The 15,949-nt window shown below is 35.3% G+C and overlaps 1 long non-coding RNA gene across 7 annotated transcripts in view; it reads right to left on the minus strand.

The window, feature by feature from the left end:
- The window catches only part of LOC105073195 (uncharacterized), a 731,725-nt gene that overhangs the window by 473,673 nt on the left and 242,103 nt on the right, over positions 1-15,949 (minus strand). The gene's annotated exons all lie outside the window — the stretch shown is intronic.

Consider the following 15,949-nt stretch of genomic DNA (forward strand, 5'->3'; position numbering starts at 1 on the left):
ATTAGCTTTTTCTTTGTATTGCTGCCAAAATTTCAGTTTGTAGTTTATGACATCACTAACACCTAAAACTGTGTGGAACATACGGAGTCAGGATGTGGTTAGAAAGAACAGAAGCAAAATAAACTAATTACAAAGCTAGTCTTGAGCTCCATTTACATTTGAAAGATTAAACCCTTTACTAGCAGACTTCTGAAATCACTGAGTGACCTTGTAGATAGAGAGGAAGCTTTCAAAGATGGAAATGAATAAGAAGACAGGCAAAGAGGGAACAAAAAAGAAAAAATATGAGAATTTCCTGGGAAGCAACAGACACAGTAAAAGCAGAGAACAAAATACGCCTTTAAAAGCCATTTTGAGATTAAGATTAAGAAGTGTTCTATAAACAAAAATGAGTTTTCAGAAGGTTGAAGAATATTAAATATCTGATTTATTTCTTCACATTACAACTGTATCTACTGCTATGAAGACAAAGCTTGTAATCGAAAGAAGAAAATTTCAGATCTGGAAAAAAACTTTATAACTAACTAGGTTTAGACCCTTTTGACAAATGAGAACTTTAATTACTAAAATGGAAGTTACTTATATAGGCTGTGGAAGCTGTTGTCAATTCTCCAAGATTCTCCATGACTTCCTTTCTCCTAACTTCTAATCCTTCCCCTCATTTGTAGCAGCACCACATTCCTCTGGATATAACAATGGTCCAAAAGAGATTCATGAAGGATTATCAGTTATTTCTTGGGCTTTCACTTTGGAGATTTAAAGAGAGAAATGCCTTCCTTCTGGGTTGCAATCTTGAAGCTGTTACCATCCCTAAGTCCCCAATCACAAGAGGTAACCCACCAACAAGTAAAGAGATAAGGTTAACACACTGGCTTTTGAGAGGGGGGTGGTTTGGGTATATTTTTCAGCCTTTGAGTTCTGCTGTGCTTGAAGTCAGGGTCAACCCTGGACTTGAAAGTGTAAAAGTCCATTATTCCCCTTTTGATTTATGCAATTTTTGATTGAGTTCCTATCACCTGTAACAAAGTGTCTTGTCTAAATATGTGTCTATTTGGAAGTACATTCTGGACATCATTTTTATAGCTATAAATATATTTTCTTTGGCATCTTTCTTTGACTCACTTTATAATAGTATTGTTCTATTCTGAGATGATTTTGTGACCATATAAATGTTTCTAGCTAGTTTGAGAACCTAGGTTTCCTAAGGTCATTATCTTCTCATTGTAGAGCAAATAGTCTCTTCCTTCATGTTGCAGGGGAGGAAATCTTTTTCTTCTATCCCTCTAGTTATCTGGCTGTCCTATGAATCATACTGATGTTGACAAAAAAATTAATCAGTTAATTGAAGAGAGAAATGGAAAATTGTATTCAAGCCAAACTGAGAATTATAACCTAGGAATAGCCTCTCAGAAAGCTCCAAGAACGCTTCCATCTGTTAGAGGTCAAAGCATAATTATATAAGTTTTTAAGACAGAGGGCTGTACATTAAATGATGTATCACTGACAGTTTATACAATCCAGATATAGACATACAAAGAGTAGTGGATCATGGGTCACTGTGGCCCCTTATAAGATTAAGAAGAATGGTAATCTCCTAAGGAGTTGTGACCCTTGATGAGATTAAGAAGGAATGTTACCTCCTAAGGAGGTCTCATTAACGCAGATGCACAATACACCCTAAAGGTTGAGAGGAGGCTCAAACTGGCAAAGGAAAACTTTAAATTTGTCTTGCCATAAAATATGAATTTATTTCATCACTGACAAAATATAAGATGAACAAGAAAGGAAAAAACATGTTTTAATTATGTACACACACAGGAGGCTTTCACAAAGAAATGAGATTAAAGGAGATGATCAGGTGATTGAAGTTTATATACCATCTTAGGCTAAACAAAGAAAAAGGGGGTTTTGGCCTCTGGATGAGGGAGGCAAGTTATTGAAACCAAGCAGGACCCTGTGGTGCCTTCCTGGCCACAAATCCTTTCTGTGTCCCCCATTTCTTATTTGTAGGAAAGAGGCTTTAGCCTCTTTGACCTTTCCTGAGTTCCAAAATGGCAGATTCAAAGAGTTGCTAATCAGAAAAGTGAGAGAATACAAGAACAAAGGAGGAGCAATCAAGAAACAATAGGGCAGTGATAAATCAGGGTCCTGGTTCCTCCTCAGGTGATATACATAACAATGTCTTTGAGTTCTTCTGCAGGAACTAAGGCCCCCCACCCAGGTAGAGACTGGTAACTTCAGGCCAAGCACAAGAGTCCTGGATCACTGCCCTGCTACCTTACCACCAACAAATCAGAAGAAAGTCTACACATAGTGGAAGATAACAAAGACTCAGACCCCCTCCCCAAAAGATTAACTGTGATTAACTTCCTCCTTTTCTCTTTAAAAAATTTCATGGTTGAGCAGAATCTTCAGAGGTGGTTCTTGCACATGTGTTCACCTTCTCTATACGTTGCTGGCTTCCTGAATAAAGCAACCTTTGCTTTCTAACCAACACTTGTCTCTTGAGTATTGGTGCAGCTGAACTTGACTTCAATAACTTTACCTTAAGGTGAAGGAAGAAATGTGTGGTAAATAAGGGCTGTTTTCTCATGCAGACAGGAGTCTCTCAGGTGTTAAGAGCTGTTTCAGGAATAACTCTCCTCATGGGAAAGAGGGAGATTTACAAATGTAAATTTCCTTTACAAAAGAAAAAATTTACACTTTTAGTCAGTTAGGGAGAAACAAAAAGCTATTCCTGTATCTGCTGGTTCTCCACCACCTTTAGCTCAAAATAATCCTTATGCCAAAGTGACATATTTTGATGTGTTGTAGTCTGGTGCCCTTCAACATCTGTGATTCATGAAACTATTGAGTATCCTTCCTTGCCAACCTCAAAAGTTGAACCTGGTCAAAGACCCAAAATTCTATCTCAGTATTAGGTTGTTTTTTTTTTTTTTTTTTTTTGGGGGGGGGGTAGACAATTTATCATGTAGGTTTTCTTGGTTAATCTTCTCAACAACCTTATTATATAGATGATCATCTCCACTTTAAATGAAGAATGCCAAGATTAAATAAGTGAAAGAGTTAAAATTGACATTAAAAAATCTTTCCTTCCACTGTAGCACGTATGGGTCTATGATTTCTATTTTTCTATGACACTGTAGGAAAGGAAAAAGAAATCTTTTTACTCTACCCTTCTTAGGTTCTCTGATTGAGTTCTTGTAAATTAGAAAGGCAAAGATAGATTAAGAAGAGAAAAACAGAATTTATTTAATATGTACATCACACTTGTAAGTATGGGAGCACTCAATAATGTATAGAAATTACACTTTTATACCACTTTAGGCTGAATAAAGGAAGAGGAGTTTTGGTCTTCTGGGCAAGGGAGGCAAATTATGGGAAGTTGACCAGAAAAAGTATTGTAAACATGGGTTGTTTAGCATGATTTTTTATGCAGATTTAAGTCATTGCCTTCTTCACAGATGAACTGTTAAGTGTCCCCTCTTCCTGGTATGGCAGAAAACATCTTTACAAATGGAAAATCCCTTTATAAATGTCAATTTCCTTACAAAAGGAAAATCTGCGCCCTGTTTTTAGAGATTTTCTTGCATCTTCTGATTCTTAATGGCCTTTAGCTCAAAATAATTCATATGTCAAAAAGACATATGTGGAATAGCATACTCTGGTATCCTTCAGTATTCTATATAAATATGAATATGATAATATAGTTGAATCTGGGTCTGTATTTTCATCATCTGGAATACTCATTATAATTGCAGTTATACTTATTTCCCCTCCTTCGTATCTACAAGTTGCTTAAAAGTTCTACTACAATAGGTCTTTTTATTAAGTTAAGCAAAAATAGCACTGGACTCTTCAAGTGCTGCATCATTCAGTTGTATCTCCTAAAGTTCTAAATTATAACGTGTCTCTCTCTGAAATGTGATTCTATTTTCTCAATACCCTATATGTCATAGTCTACCCACATAAGTTTAAAGATATGTTGGATTAGGAACGATTTTTAGAGATCTGTCCTTAACTCATTTATATCCCAGAGAGATATACCAATTTTTTATTCTATTAATTTGTATCCATTCCAACGTTCATTTATGCAAGACCAATTTTATAATATGTATATACACATATGTATATATAGTACATAAACTTTATTTTGACACACTTTGTAAGTTAGTTTTATCACATAAGATACACAGAAATTTCTATAAGCAGAGATCACTCTTCAGTTGTTATTCATCTGAAAAATTGTGAAATAAATATTACTTAGCTGCAAGATATTACCATTTTTAAACAACCCATAGTTTGTAATAGTGAACAAGTACTTACTGTACCACCTCTAGGAATCATCAAATTTTATTAAGAATTTGAGGTGAATTTCTCAAATTAATGTGTGGTTCATGCTCAGCCAGTAACTCAATTTTCAGCCCTGAAGTAAATGTTTCTGTTTGAATTATTCTTGTTATTAACTTTCTCCCTTAGATTAACATCCCCATCATTATTTTTCCTAAACAGACCTAAACTTTTGAAAGGCTGAAATCTAATGTCTACATGATTAGACTTAAAAGTACATTCAGTTTAGTTACTCTATTCAAATTCTAATGAAATACCTCTTCAACTTTTTAAAAAAATTTAACCCATGCAGTAACAGCAGATGGTTAATTACAAAATATTTTTAGATCTACTACTACCAGTGTTATTTAATAAGAATTAAGAGAAGTTGAGGGAGAAGTCCCAGAAACACTGCAAGCAAGATGCATATAAACACGTAGAAATTCAAAGTCGAATGTTATAATTATCACTTCAAATTAATAGAGCTCATAAATTAAAGAGCTCATAAAAAATGAAGGAAATATCCTAGGATTATAAACAGGAAAAAAATGTTGAAAATCACAGCATTAAATCTGGTGGGTAGACTTGATGGTCTGTTCATCCAGATAATCTTGGATTTCCACAAAGTGGGAAGTTGGAATCAAGATTCCCTACAAAAATTTAAGACTACCTCTCAACTCCTCCAAGTGCTCATTTTCAGTAAAAAGATACAATCAGTGAAAAGGAAAGAAGAAAGAAAGGAATAAGGAACAAACGAAAGAAAGCAAGCTAGCATGGGAGGAAAATGAGAAGGAAACTGGGTCACTCTCGACCTGAGTTCATAAAGGTAAAAAGTCTCAACTGGGATGCCATAATCAAAGACCAATATCATACAAGGGTTCAGTATTAGAATTTATGTTATCTACTTAGTCAAGAGATTTCCTCTAAGAGAGTAACCAAAAAAAAAAAAAAAAAGTCCCAGTCTGTTAATAGTCCAAAGACACTTAGCAGAAATAAAGACAAAACTCCTCTTTGAAGGAACATGCCCTCAATGCAAACTTCAAGAATTCTGACAAATAAAGTTCCACCTAAGAGTATGCATTCCTTTAGTCCCAAACACTATGGTTGGTATTGGGGATATACAACAAACAAAGCAGACCACAAATCAGTCCTCATGGAATAAACTGATATTTTATTATAAAATAATCTAGATTTTGTGTCCAAAATAGATTGGAGATAATCAAAAAAAAAAAAAAGAGAGAGAGATTAATCAGGGTCTATTGTAATAACCCAAAAAGAGGTGATGGTGGCAGGACCAGATTGGTGAAAGTGGAATTTTAGAAAATATTTTGATGATAGGAACAATAGGGTATCCCTCCTATTTTGAGTGTGGGGCATCAGAGAGAGATAAAGAACTTATTTAAAGATGAAGTCAAGATTTTTGACTTGAAGAAAAAGCCACAAAGCCTTTAGCCACCATTAACTTGAGATGTGGATGGCAGGGAAAAAGGAGATTTAAGAGGAATAGAACTGAGTTTCAGAAATATTATATTTGAGATGCTGAGTGTCATGCAAGAAAAAAATGTTGAATGAGCATCTGGATATGGAAATTTAGTTAGAGGTCCAGGCTGAGATGCAAATTTATGAGTCATCAGTATATAAATGATATTTAAAGTCTGGACAACACCATCTGGGGAGTAAATACAGGTACATAAAAGACCAAGTAACCAGAGAAGTGGGAAAAAGAAATCAATTTTGGAACCATGTAGGGAAGAGGAAGTGATCAACTAGAGCTAATATTGCAGAGAAGCCAAGTAAAAGTGGGGATCAGGAACAAATCATTGTATTTAGCAATGTGAAAATAATTGATGACTTTCATAAGAGCTGCTTCATTAGATTGCTTAGGTAGAAAGCCATATCAGAATATAATAAAAAGGAAATTGGAGACAAAATAAATTAAATGAAGACAAATTTTTCAAAAACTTACTGAAAAGAGAGAAATAGAGCAGTGATTGGAGAGAAATATGGGTCAAAGAGACATTTTCTTATAATGAGGTAAATTACAGAATATTTCTATATTGATAGAAATTATTTTATAGTTAAATAAAACTAATTAATCCATAAGAAATGGAGCAATTGCTAGGGCCATATCCTTGAGCAGACAAGATGAGATAGGCTCTATTGAACAAGTGGAAAGGTTGGTCTTAGCTAGAAGCATATACAATTCAACCACGTTATGAGGAAAGAAGACCAAAGCATATGGATTCAAACATAGATATGTTTGCAAATGTGGTGGGGAAGCTTATGATTAATTGCATTTTCACAGTGAAAGAGAATGCAAAGTCATTAGCTAAACTGAGAATGGATTGGTGAGGGCTGGAGGTTGCTGAAAGCTGGAGAAGAAAGGAGAAAATATAAAATAGGTGTCTAGAAGAGTAAATGGATAAAGGAAAATGTTTTAAATTTCTATGGGCCCACTTGAGATTAGTGCTAATGATTTATAGTGAGACCATTTAATATAGTTGTGTTTGTTGGTTTGATTGGGATTTGCTTTTGTTTTTGTTTTTATTTTGTTTGTGCCAGCCACATTTAGGTGTGTGGTGTAGATATGGAACATGTAGACAGTAAACTTGATAAAAACTAGGGATTTTCTAGGCGAGTCACGTGACAATTCAGAGCTTATTTTGTGCAAAGTCTTGATGGTTCAGATGTCATCCCTATGATGCACAGCATGCATTTAATTTAGGATGGTTAGAGTTTAGTGGTGTTAGCAACATGACCTTTGTCTTATTTCTTGAAACACACACACACACACACAATGTAACAAAGAAACAAAAATGTTTTTAAGAAGTGTTCAAGCTCCAAGCTTATAAATCGGAGATAGATGAGGAATCTCTATGACTGTTTCCAGAAGGGTGACTCTTGAGACAATTAAAGCAGATGTCAATAAAGAATGAAACAGCTGGATTATAATAGTGACAGTCAAAATGACCCTCCCAGAAAGACCTGTTATATCTCTTGCACTGAGTCACATTATCTAGTTACAAAAAGGCTTTTGTCATCAACAATTTATAAACAAAATAACTTTCTCTCCACTATTCTTTTCCTATTTTTTCTCTTTTCAGTTTCTCTCCAAATAATTTTCATTTATCTTATCATTCTATATCCCTAAAACAGACTGTTATATAATTTAATTATGTTATTGTGAAAGTTTTTGTAGACATAGACATGTTTACTCTAAAATTTACATGGAAAAGGTACATGTCCTAGAAGAACAAAAATAGTCTTGAAAAAGAAGAATAAAATGAGAGAAATCATTCTACCTAATCTAAAGCCACAGTATCAACGGTGTGACACTGGCATAGAGACAGACACACAGATTAGGGGAACAACATAGAGAAACCATAAACTTGCACCAATATGACCAATTGATTTTTGACAAATGTGCAAAAAATGACTCTGGATGAAAGACCAATTTTTAACAAATTGTGCTGGAATAACTGGACTTCTGTATATGCAAAGATTAATTATTAACCCTAATTTTATACCTTATACAAAAACTAATCCAGTATCAATGATAGACTTAAATGTAACATGTAAAATATAAAACTTCTAGGAAAAGAAAGAAAATGTTCAGGATCTAGGGCTAGGCAAAATGTTTAAATGTTTTGAGACTTGAAACCAAAGCATAATAATAAGAAATATTGACAAATCAGATTTTTATTAAAACTAAATAATTTTACTCCTAAAAAAATGAAAAAACAAGCTACAGACTGAGAGATAATATTTGCAAGCCACATGTTCAACAAGGGGTTAATATACAAAGAACACAAAATTCAGGAGTGACTGAAAAAGGAATTCAAGTAGACACTGGACAAAAGAAAAAAAACATGAACATACACTTCACCAGACAGGATATGCAGATAGCAAATAAGCACATGAAAAAAAGATTCAAAATCATTAACTATTAGAGAAATGCAAATTAAATCCACAATGAAATGCTACTAGACACTTCTCAGAAGGCTAACATGAAAAACAGTGACACAAAGTGCTTATGAAGATGCAAACTATATCATACAATCCTGGTGGGAATGTAAAATAGTAGAGTCACCTAGAAAACAGTGTCAGTTTCTTATAAAACTAAATATGCAATTACCATATGACCCACCAACTGCACTCTTGGGCATTTATCCCAGAGAAATGGAAATTTATGTCAACACAAAAAATTGTACTATCTCTAATAGCCCCAAACTGGAAAGATTATGTATTTCCTTCAATAGGTAAATGGTTAAAGAAACGGTTTATCTATTCCATGGAATACTACTCAGCAATAAAAAGGAACTAACTACTGGCACATGCATCAACATGGACATAACCCCAGGGAATTGTGCTGAATGAAAAGAAGCCAGAGGGGAGAGTATAGCTCAAGTGGTAGTGCACTTGCTTAGCATGCATGAGGTCCTGGGTTGAATCTCCAGTACCTCCTCTAAAAATAAATAAACCTAGTTACCTCCCCCCACCAAAATAAAATAATTAAATAATACAATAATAAATTTAAAAAAACATTAAGCTATTTTTTTAAAAAGGTGCCCAAAAAAAAGAAAGAAAGCCAATCCCAAAAGTTTACATACTCTATGATTTCATTTATGTTATAGTTTTGAAATGCCAAAATTATAAAATTGGGGAACAGATTAGTGATTGCCAAGGACTAAGAATGAGGGTGAGGGTGGATGTGGAGGGATGCGTGATTTTAAAAGAGTAACAGAGGGGATCCTGTTGTGATGGAACTGTTCTATGTCTTCACTGCAGTGATGAATACACAAACATACACATGTGATAACATTACACAGAACAAAATACACACATGCAAACACAAATGAATATAAGTAAGTTAGGGAAAATCCAAAAAAGACTGGTAGATTTTTAACAGTGTTAATATTTTTGTTGTGGTATTGTACTATAATTTTGCAAGATGTATCATTAGGGAAACTGGGTAAAAGTTACACAGAATCTCTCTATTATTTCTTTGAACTGTATATGAATTTACAACAATCTCAAAAAAGTTTTTTTAAAAAAGGTTTAATGCCATAATTATAAAAAAGTCATTTTTCTTTCATAACTAAAAGTTGCCAACTCTGGGACATATTATGGAAACTACTTAAGATAGTTCAAAATACTTCCTTATGTCACTCACTTCTATTGAGGTCAAGTATAATAACAGTAGAATCATTGTGAATTCACCCAGTGAAAGAGAGCCAGGATCTGACTGTGCTGACAAGATTGAAATAACTTAGATGGAGAATGCTGTGGTGCTTTTGAGAAAACAATCTATGCAAATCTACACAATGAAGTGTTCAAGTTTGGGTGTGCTACCGGCAACTTTTGATAGTAAAAGGGAGTTGATGAAAGAGAAATTAGAATTGATGAAAGTTGCTAGGGGCTGTCCAAAAGTGAAGACTATTTTATTAGTTATAAACAAGCCACTGAGATCATTCCTTTCGCATTTCCAATTCAGAAAGGAACTAAAGTGTCGCCAAAAACAAAGTTGCTTTTGTGACTACTAGTGATCATCCATCCCAAAGCTATCAGTCATCTGTCCTCAAAATTACATATTTATGTGACTGCAGTAAACTTTCACGTAAAAGAATTCAAAGGTCATTGTCCAAATAGATTCTGGCAAACTGAGAGACTGACAAGGGCACTGAATTCGGTTTCAACACCCAGTGATGGCTTTCCAGGTACTCCAAGGATACTTCCACTGATTTCAGTGCATTCATAGGCAGGTCAAAATGCCTGCTGTATAGTGATGTCTGGTTTCAATTAAGATAATGAAGATACCTTTACATGTAATGGCATATATGATTTCATGTTAGTGTCTTTTAACAAAGAAAACGTCTTTAATTTTTATTTTCTTATAGGATCCTTAAGTAATTTTCCATCCAATAGGTCAGTGAGCCTTTATTTAGAAAATCTGTGATTTCTACCTTTAGCATACACATTTCCAAATAATTAATTTCTACTTAAATTTAACTGAATAAGAACTAAATAAGTGGGCTCTTTATTTAAATATCTTTGCTATATTTTGGGTATATCACATGAACTTCTTTTTAAATCTGAAATCATGCAAATACCAGAGATTTTACTCTCCTATAAAATTTGCATTGTGAGGAATATATAGCATAAAAAGAACACAAATGCTATTAAGGTTTTTAAGCTGTCAACTGAATTCTTTACACTACACTTACTCTGTTCCCATTTGCTACCAAGGAAAAGTGCAAAGTCAAACATGTTCTTACAAAAAGCACTATAAGCTGCATGTAAATGAGCCCACTTTCCCTGAGGGTCTATCTTCAATTTGATAGTGCATTTAAGTGCTTGCTTTCACTTAGAATAGACTGAAATATACAAATAGAAATTGGGAGCAGTGAAAATGCCATTTATCCAAGATTTTCTCCAGGAATAAAAAAATCAAAGTAGATTACACTGTCTTTTTAAGCAGCTATTTGATTAATTAAACAATTTCTTTCTATCAAGAAATATGAACAATAAGTGTAGAAACAAATGCTTCAGGCAGTAAGTGACCAAAAGGAAATACTAAATTGGCAATTTTATTGAATAATTTTGCAGTTAAGTGATTCAATGTCTTTCTTTTCTTTCTTTCTTGGTTCTAATACAATACTGATAACTGCAGATGGGTTGGACTGACAAGTATGGCTACTTACCATACATCTGTAATTCTCCAACTAGTCGGAGTTCTAGACCAAAACATTCCACACATTCATTCTTTTTTATTTCATAATTTGTAGACACATCAAAGGATTGTAATATTAGTTGTTACAGCTTGTTTTATCAACATTACCCATGTCACAGTTATTTCTACAGTGGTTTCCCAACTGGAACCCATTTTGGATGAGTGACTTTGACAGGCATGGTTACACAGTGGTTAAAAAGCATAATTTCTGTTGTCAAACACATCTACGTTTAGATCCTAAGTCTCCTTCTATCCGGCTGTACCACAGAGGATAAATGATTAAACCACCTTTGTAACTGCAGAATCAGCCAAACTGGCCCTGTCTTGTTTCTAACAAGATACTGAGTTGTTTTTCAGAGACAACAGAACAAAACCACAAGTCATGCAGTTGAAGCATGCATACAGGAGAAAATTCTGACTTCACCTGGAATCAAAGTTTATTCCCTAGCCCAACAGAACCAAAGGACTGGAACACAACCAGAACTTGAACATTGGAACCCTCTCAGAAACAAAAGGTCCATTGTCCAAAAGATGGAGTGCTGAAGCCCTTTACCCTACCTGACCATAAATTGCCAAGTTCCAAAGACCTCCAATGGGAACCTGCCCCACCAGTGTCTCAGCATACCAAACTTCCTCCCCTAACTCATAAAAGTTCGATCGAATTCCAGACCACGGAGACAGATTTGAGCACTGCCTCTTGTCTCCTTGGCGTTCGATCTCAAAATAAATTTTTTTCTTTTCTCAAAGACAGTGCTATAGTATTGGTTTCTATGACCATCAGTTAGTGAGTCCTTGCCGGGTAACACTCTGAGCTTGTTTCCTTTTCTATACAATAGGTGTGATGTAACTAACTCATCAGTGAAGTAATATTTATACATTTCTTTGAATAGTCCTGAAATTTAGAAAACATAATAAATGCCAGCTCTTGTTATTTTAATTTGCCTCAGCTGTGTGTGACACTGAACGCTCTCTAAAGAGCAACTCTGTTCGTAATGAGATTAATTCTAAGTAATATTAAACAGAGCAGGTCAAACTTAGTTTGTGCATCAGATTGTATATTACTTGCAAAAGTTGGCCCACCTCTTTTCTGTGAGAGAATACCTCCTTACCCTATTGAACTGGGGTTAGGTCACTTGATGCGCTTAGGCCAATGAACATACACAGAAATGACTAAGCTACTTTCCAGCAGAAGCATGAAGAGCTATTGAAGTTACCACAAGCTCTCTTGATTTTCCTTCAGACATAAGAACTGGCATGTCCCTTATAAAGGGACTCCAGCCTACATCCTGGAGCAGAGCTGATCAGAGATAAGCAACAACTAAAGTACAGTAGTCAGCATATAATTAATATGAATAAACACAAATGTTTTCATTGTAAGCCGTAGAGATTTGAGGACTGTTTGTTATTTCAGGAAAATTGACTAATACAAAAATTGATACTTAATAGTAGGAGACTATATAACAAAACTAAACTGTGTGGCTTTGGCTTTGCGGTCAGGTGTCTGTGTGGAGAAAATTGTTATTGCAGTCTAGAAAAATAGTAACTCATAATAGGTATTGGCAAAACAACTTGGATTGCAAATCATATGTGTAATATATCTGTGGCTTTAGGCAAGGGGTTTGCAAAACTCAATATTGCTAATATTCCTTGGTTGCCATTGGTGGCATTTGATAAAGCATGAGGAGAAAGAGGGTTTCTCGGATCCATCATTTTTCAAGAAGCAGTGAAAGGGAGTAAAGAGAATTTAGGTTATTTCAGGACTTGTTGAAAGATGCATCATCTTTTGAGCAGTAAAGGCTGGTTTATATTCAGTCTTTGGGCAAAGACCAAATCAAGTGTGAAATCTTCAAAGCCTTTGCTAAAGCCTCTGATTGGATTAAGGTGGCCCCTAGGAAATCCTTCCAGTTAGACTGAGTGGCTGAACAAAAAGAGAAAAAAGTATGTGTCCCACATAAGCAGGAAAGGTTCAAAATACCTATAATTACCTTTAGAGAAAGGACTGTCCCAAAGAGGCTGTGGATTGGCCATTGGCACATGAAACTGACTGGAATCAAACAAATAAAATGAAACACAACAAAGAAAGACTGTTGACTGCTTGAAATGTAAAATAACCTTTGGTTTCCAAATTTCCTCTGGCAGGAAGTGAAGTGAGAGGAAAGTGGGCAGAGCACAACCACTGAAGGAATAACACAGCCATTGAGGACAGGACAAACTGGTTAGAACCAAGATGGCAGAAGATTTCACTTCCAGTAGGCCTTGAGCCTCATGGCACACCTACAGGTGCCATGACAGTTCCCAGGCTAACGATAAAAGGTCAAAAAGTGGATAGGGGTAGTTTCCTGGAAATCCTCACCCCTTCCCCAAAGTAGTTAGAATAATCACCCTACTCATTAGCATATGAAATTATCAAGCCCATAACACCAAATAACTCCTGCACCTCGTGGTCACTCTCGCTCTGTTGCTCTCTCTCTTGCCTTCTGAGATGGCCCACATCTGTCTATGGAGTGCGTATCTACTTTTATTTTAAACTAAATACCCTACACCTCTTGGCTTCTTTCCCTCTCACCTTTCTGAGATGGCCCACGTTCTGCCTATGGAGTATGTATCTCCTAGGCTGTTTCCCCTTCTGAGTGAGGCAGACTGCATTCTGTCTATGGAGTGTGTGTATCCCTCTAAATAAACTTACTTTCACTTTACTATGCCTTGCTCTTGAATTCTTTGCTGCACAAGGCAAGAATCTATTCTCCCCTAATGGAAGTAGCCTAGACAACTGCTCAAACAGAAAAGAAATCATATTATACTGTTACCTCTTACGATGTAGCCATGAAAAATAGTATTAGAAACTTCTGTAGGGTGGATCCAAGCAAATGGAGGTCAACTGACTAGGAGTCAACTCCCAGATAAGAAAACCAGAACCTGCTCAAGATATATTGCATACAACCAAGATAAGGGTTCAAATAAGTTTTCCCAGAGGGATTTTTTAAAATAGCCATGTATCAGTGACTGCTGTGCATCGTCATTTCTTGTCTCAGATGAAGGGTGTATTTGATGAAGTTACCATTCTTCGTTCCACTGCTGGATATGAGTTGTAAGGGAACAGAATTTTCAACCCTAAATATGTCTCTTTGGCATATTCATTGTTTTAAGTTGGTTATTTTCTGAGAAACAGTGGACATCAGAAAGGTTCTAAAAACAAAGTAGGAGATGCCCTTTCCTAAGAAATATTTACATTTGTGAGAGAAATCTTCATTTATAAGGGTGTCTCCCTGTCTGTACCTGGAAAAGGAGGATGACCAAATCTCTAAAAAACACTTATCAGTGGAGTAGGCACTGACTAACATCCACATCACAAACATCATTGTTTACTGTGCTTTTCCTGGTAATCTCCCATAACTGATTCTCCTCACCCTCAACATCCTCTTTTTTTCTTTAGTTAAAAATGGTATTTAAGGTGAGGGTTTTGGCCATTTGGGTGAGTTGCTCAGTTTTCCTGGGTCTCTCCCACATATACATGTTATTAAACTTCGTTTGATATTCTCCTGTTGATCAGTTTCATGTTAATTTAATTCTTAGAGCAGCAAGAAGAACTTAGAAGGGTAGAGGAAAATGTATTCCTTCCCAATAAGGTGTTGGAATGGGTGGAGGTAAATGAATCATCTTTTTGGGTCATGGGATTCTAGAGCGTGATATCTGATATAGAGGATGCCATGAGATCCCAGAACTAGAGTTGATATGATGATAGGATGAACCTTTTGGGAATTCCTTGGGGAAGATTTGGGTGTGCTTTGAGAGTAGAAGGAAGAAAAATAAATACTTATGACTGAGAAGGCAGATCACAATAGACTTCAAATATTCAATCCCTTCCACCCTGTGGGAGAAGAATATCCTGACCCTACACAGTTATATTTGGACATGTGATGTGCTTTGCCAGTGAAATGAAGGCAGGTATGATACTTGTGTTGGGGAAGGAAGAAATTTTCCTCTATGCTTCTCGGTTTACCTGGCTGGTCTAAGAAACTGACATGAGACAGATTTATAGGAAGCTTCACGTTTTACTTATAATAAAATCAAAACTTCCTACAAGGCCTAGAAAGTCCTACATTATCTTGCCCTTTCTCTCCCTCTGATTACAAATCTTTCCATTCTCCCACATTTTTCCTGGACAAGACACACTAGGCTTTATTTATTTATTTATTTATTGTCCTTCAGAGTCACTGAATTTACTCCTACCTCAAGGACCTTGCTTTTCTGCATATAGTGTTTTCTCTCCAGAGCTTCACATTGCTCACTCAAGGTCAACATTAAGTTCTGAACTCAAATGTCACCTTCTCAGAAATGCCTTCCCCAACAGCATCCTCAACCATGCTTTGTTATATTACACTCTTTCATCTTCCTCGTAGTACTCAGTTATTTATCTATATGTTTATTGTTTTTCCTCCATCAACTAAAATGGAAGTTTTATGAAAACAGTGTACTTTTCTCATTTACTTTCATATCTGCAGGGCCTAAAATAGTGCTTGGAATATGATAGACACTCAAATATTTATGATGGAAATTTCTCCATAAGTATGCATGCTGTATTAAATTTACAAATTCCTTAAGTACAAACAATGAGAAAACAAGTACCTATTTCCTAAACTTCTGTGTTTATAAGTCTCTTGATTCATAGTGCTGTTGGCTGTGAATACACCTGCTGGGAAACAGAATAGCCAAAAATAATAAAGAAATTGCTGCATATGTTAATTTCTTTGCTAAAGATATTATTTAATGAGTGGCAATTCTATTAATTCTCAATTTCAATTAGTATTCAATAAGTATTCCAAGAGATGAAACTATACTAGCAGTTTATATTTTACTTAGTCCACAAAAATAGAATATATCTTAGAATAC

The sequence above is a fragment of the Camelus bactrianus genome, chromosome 1, assembly GCF_048773025.1.
Source record: "Camelus bactrianus isolate YW-2024 breed Bactrian camel chromosome 1, ASM4877302v1, whole genome shotgun sequence".
NCBI lineage: Eukaryota > Metazoa > Chordata > Mammalia > Artiodactyla > Camelidae > Camelus > Camelus bactrianus.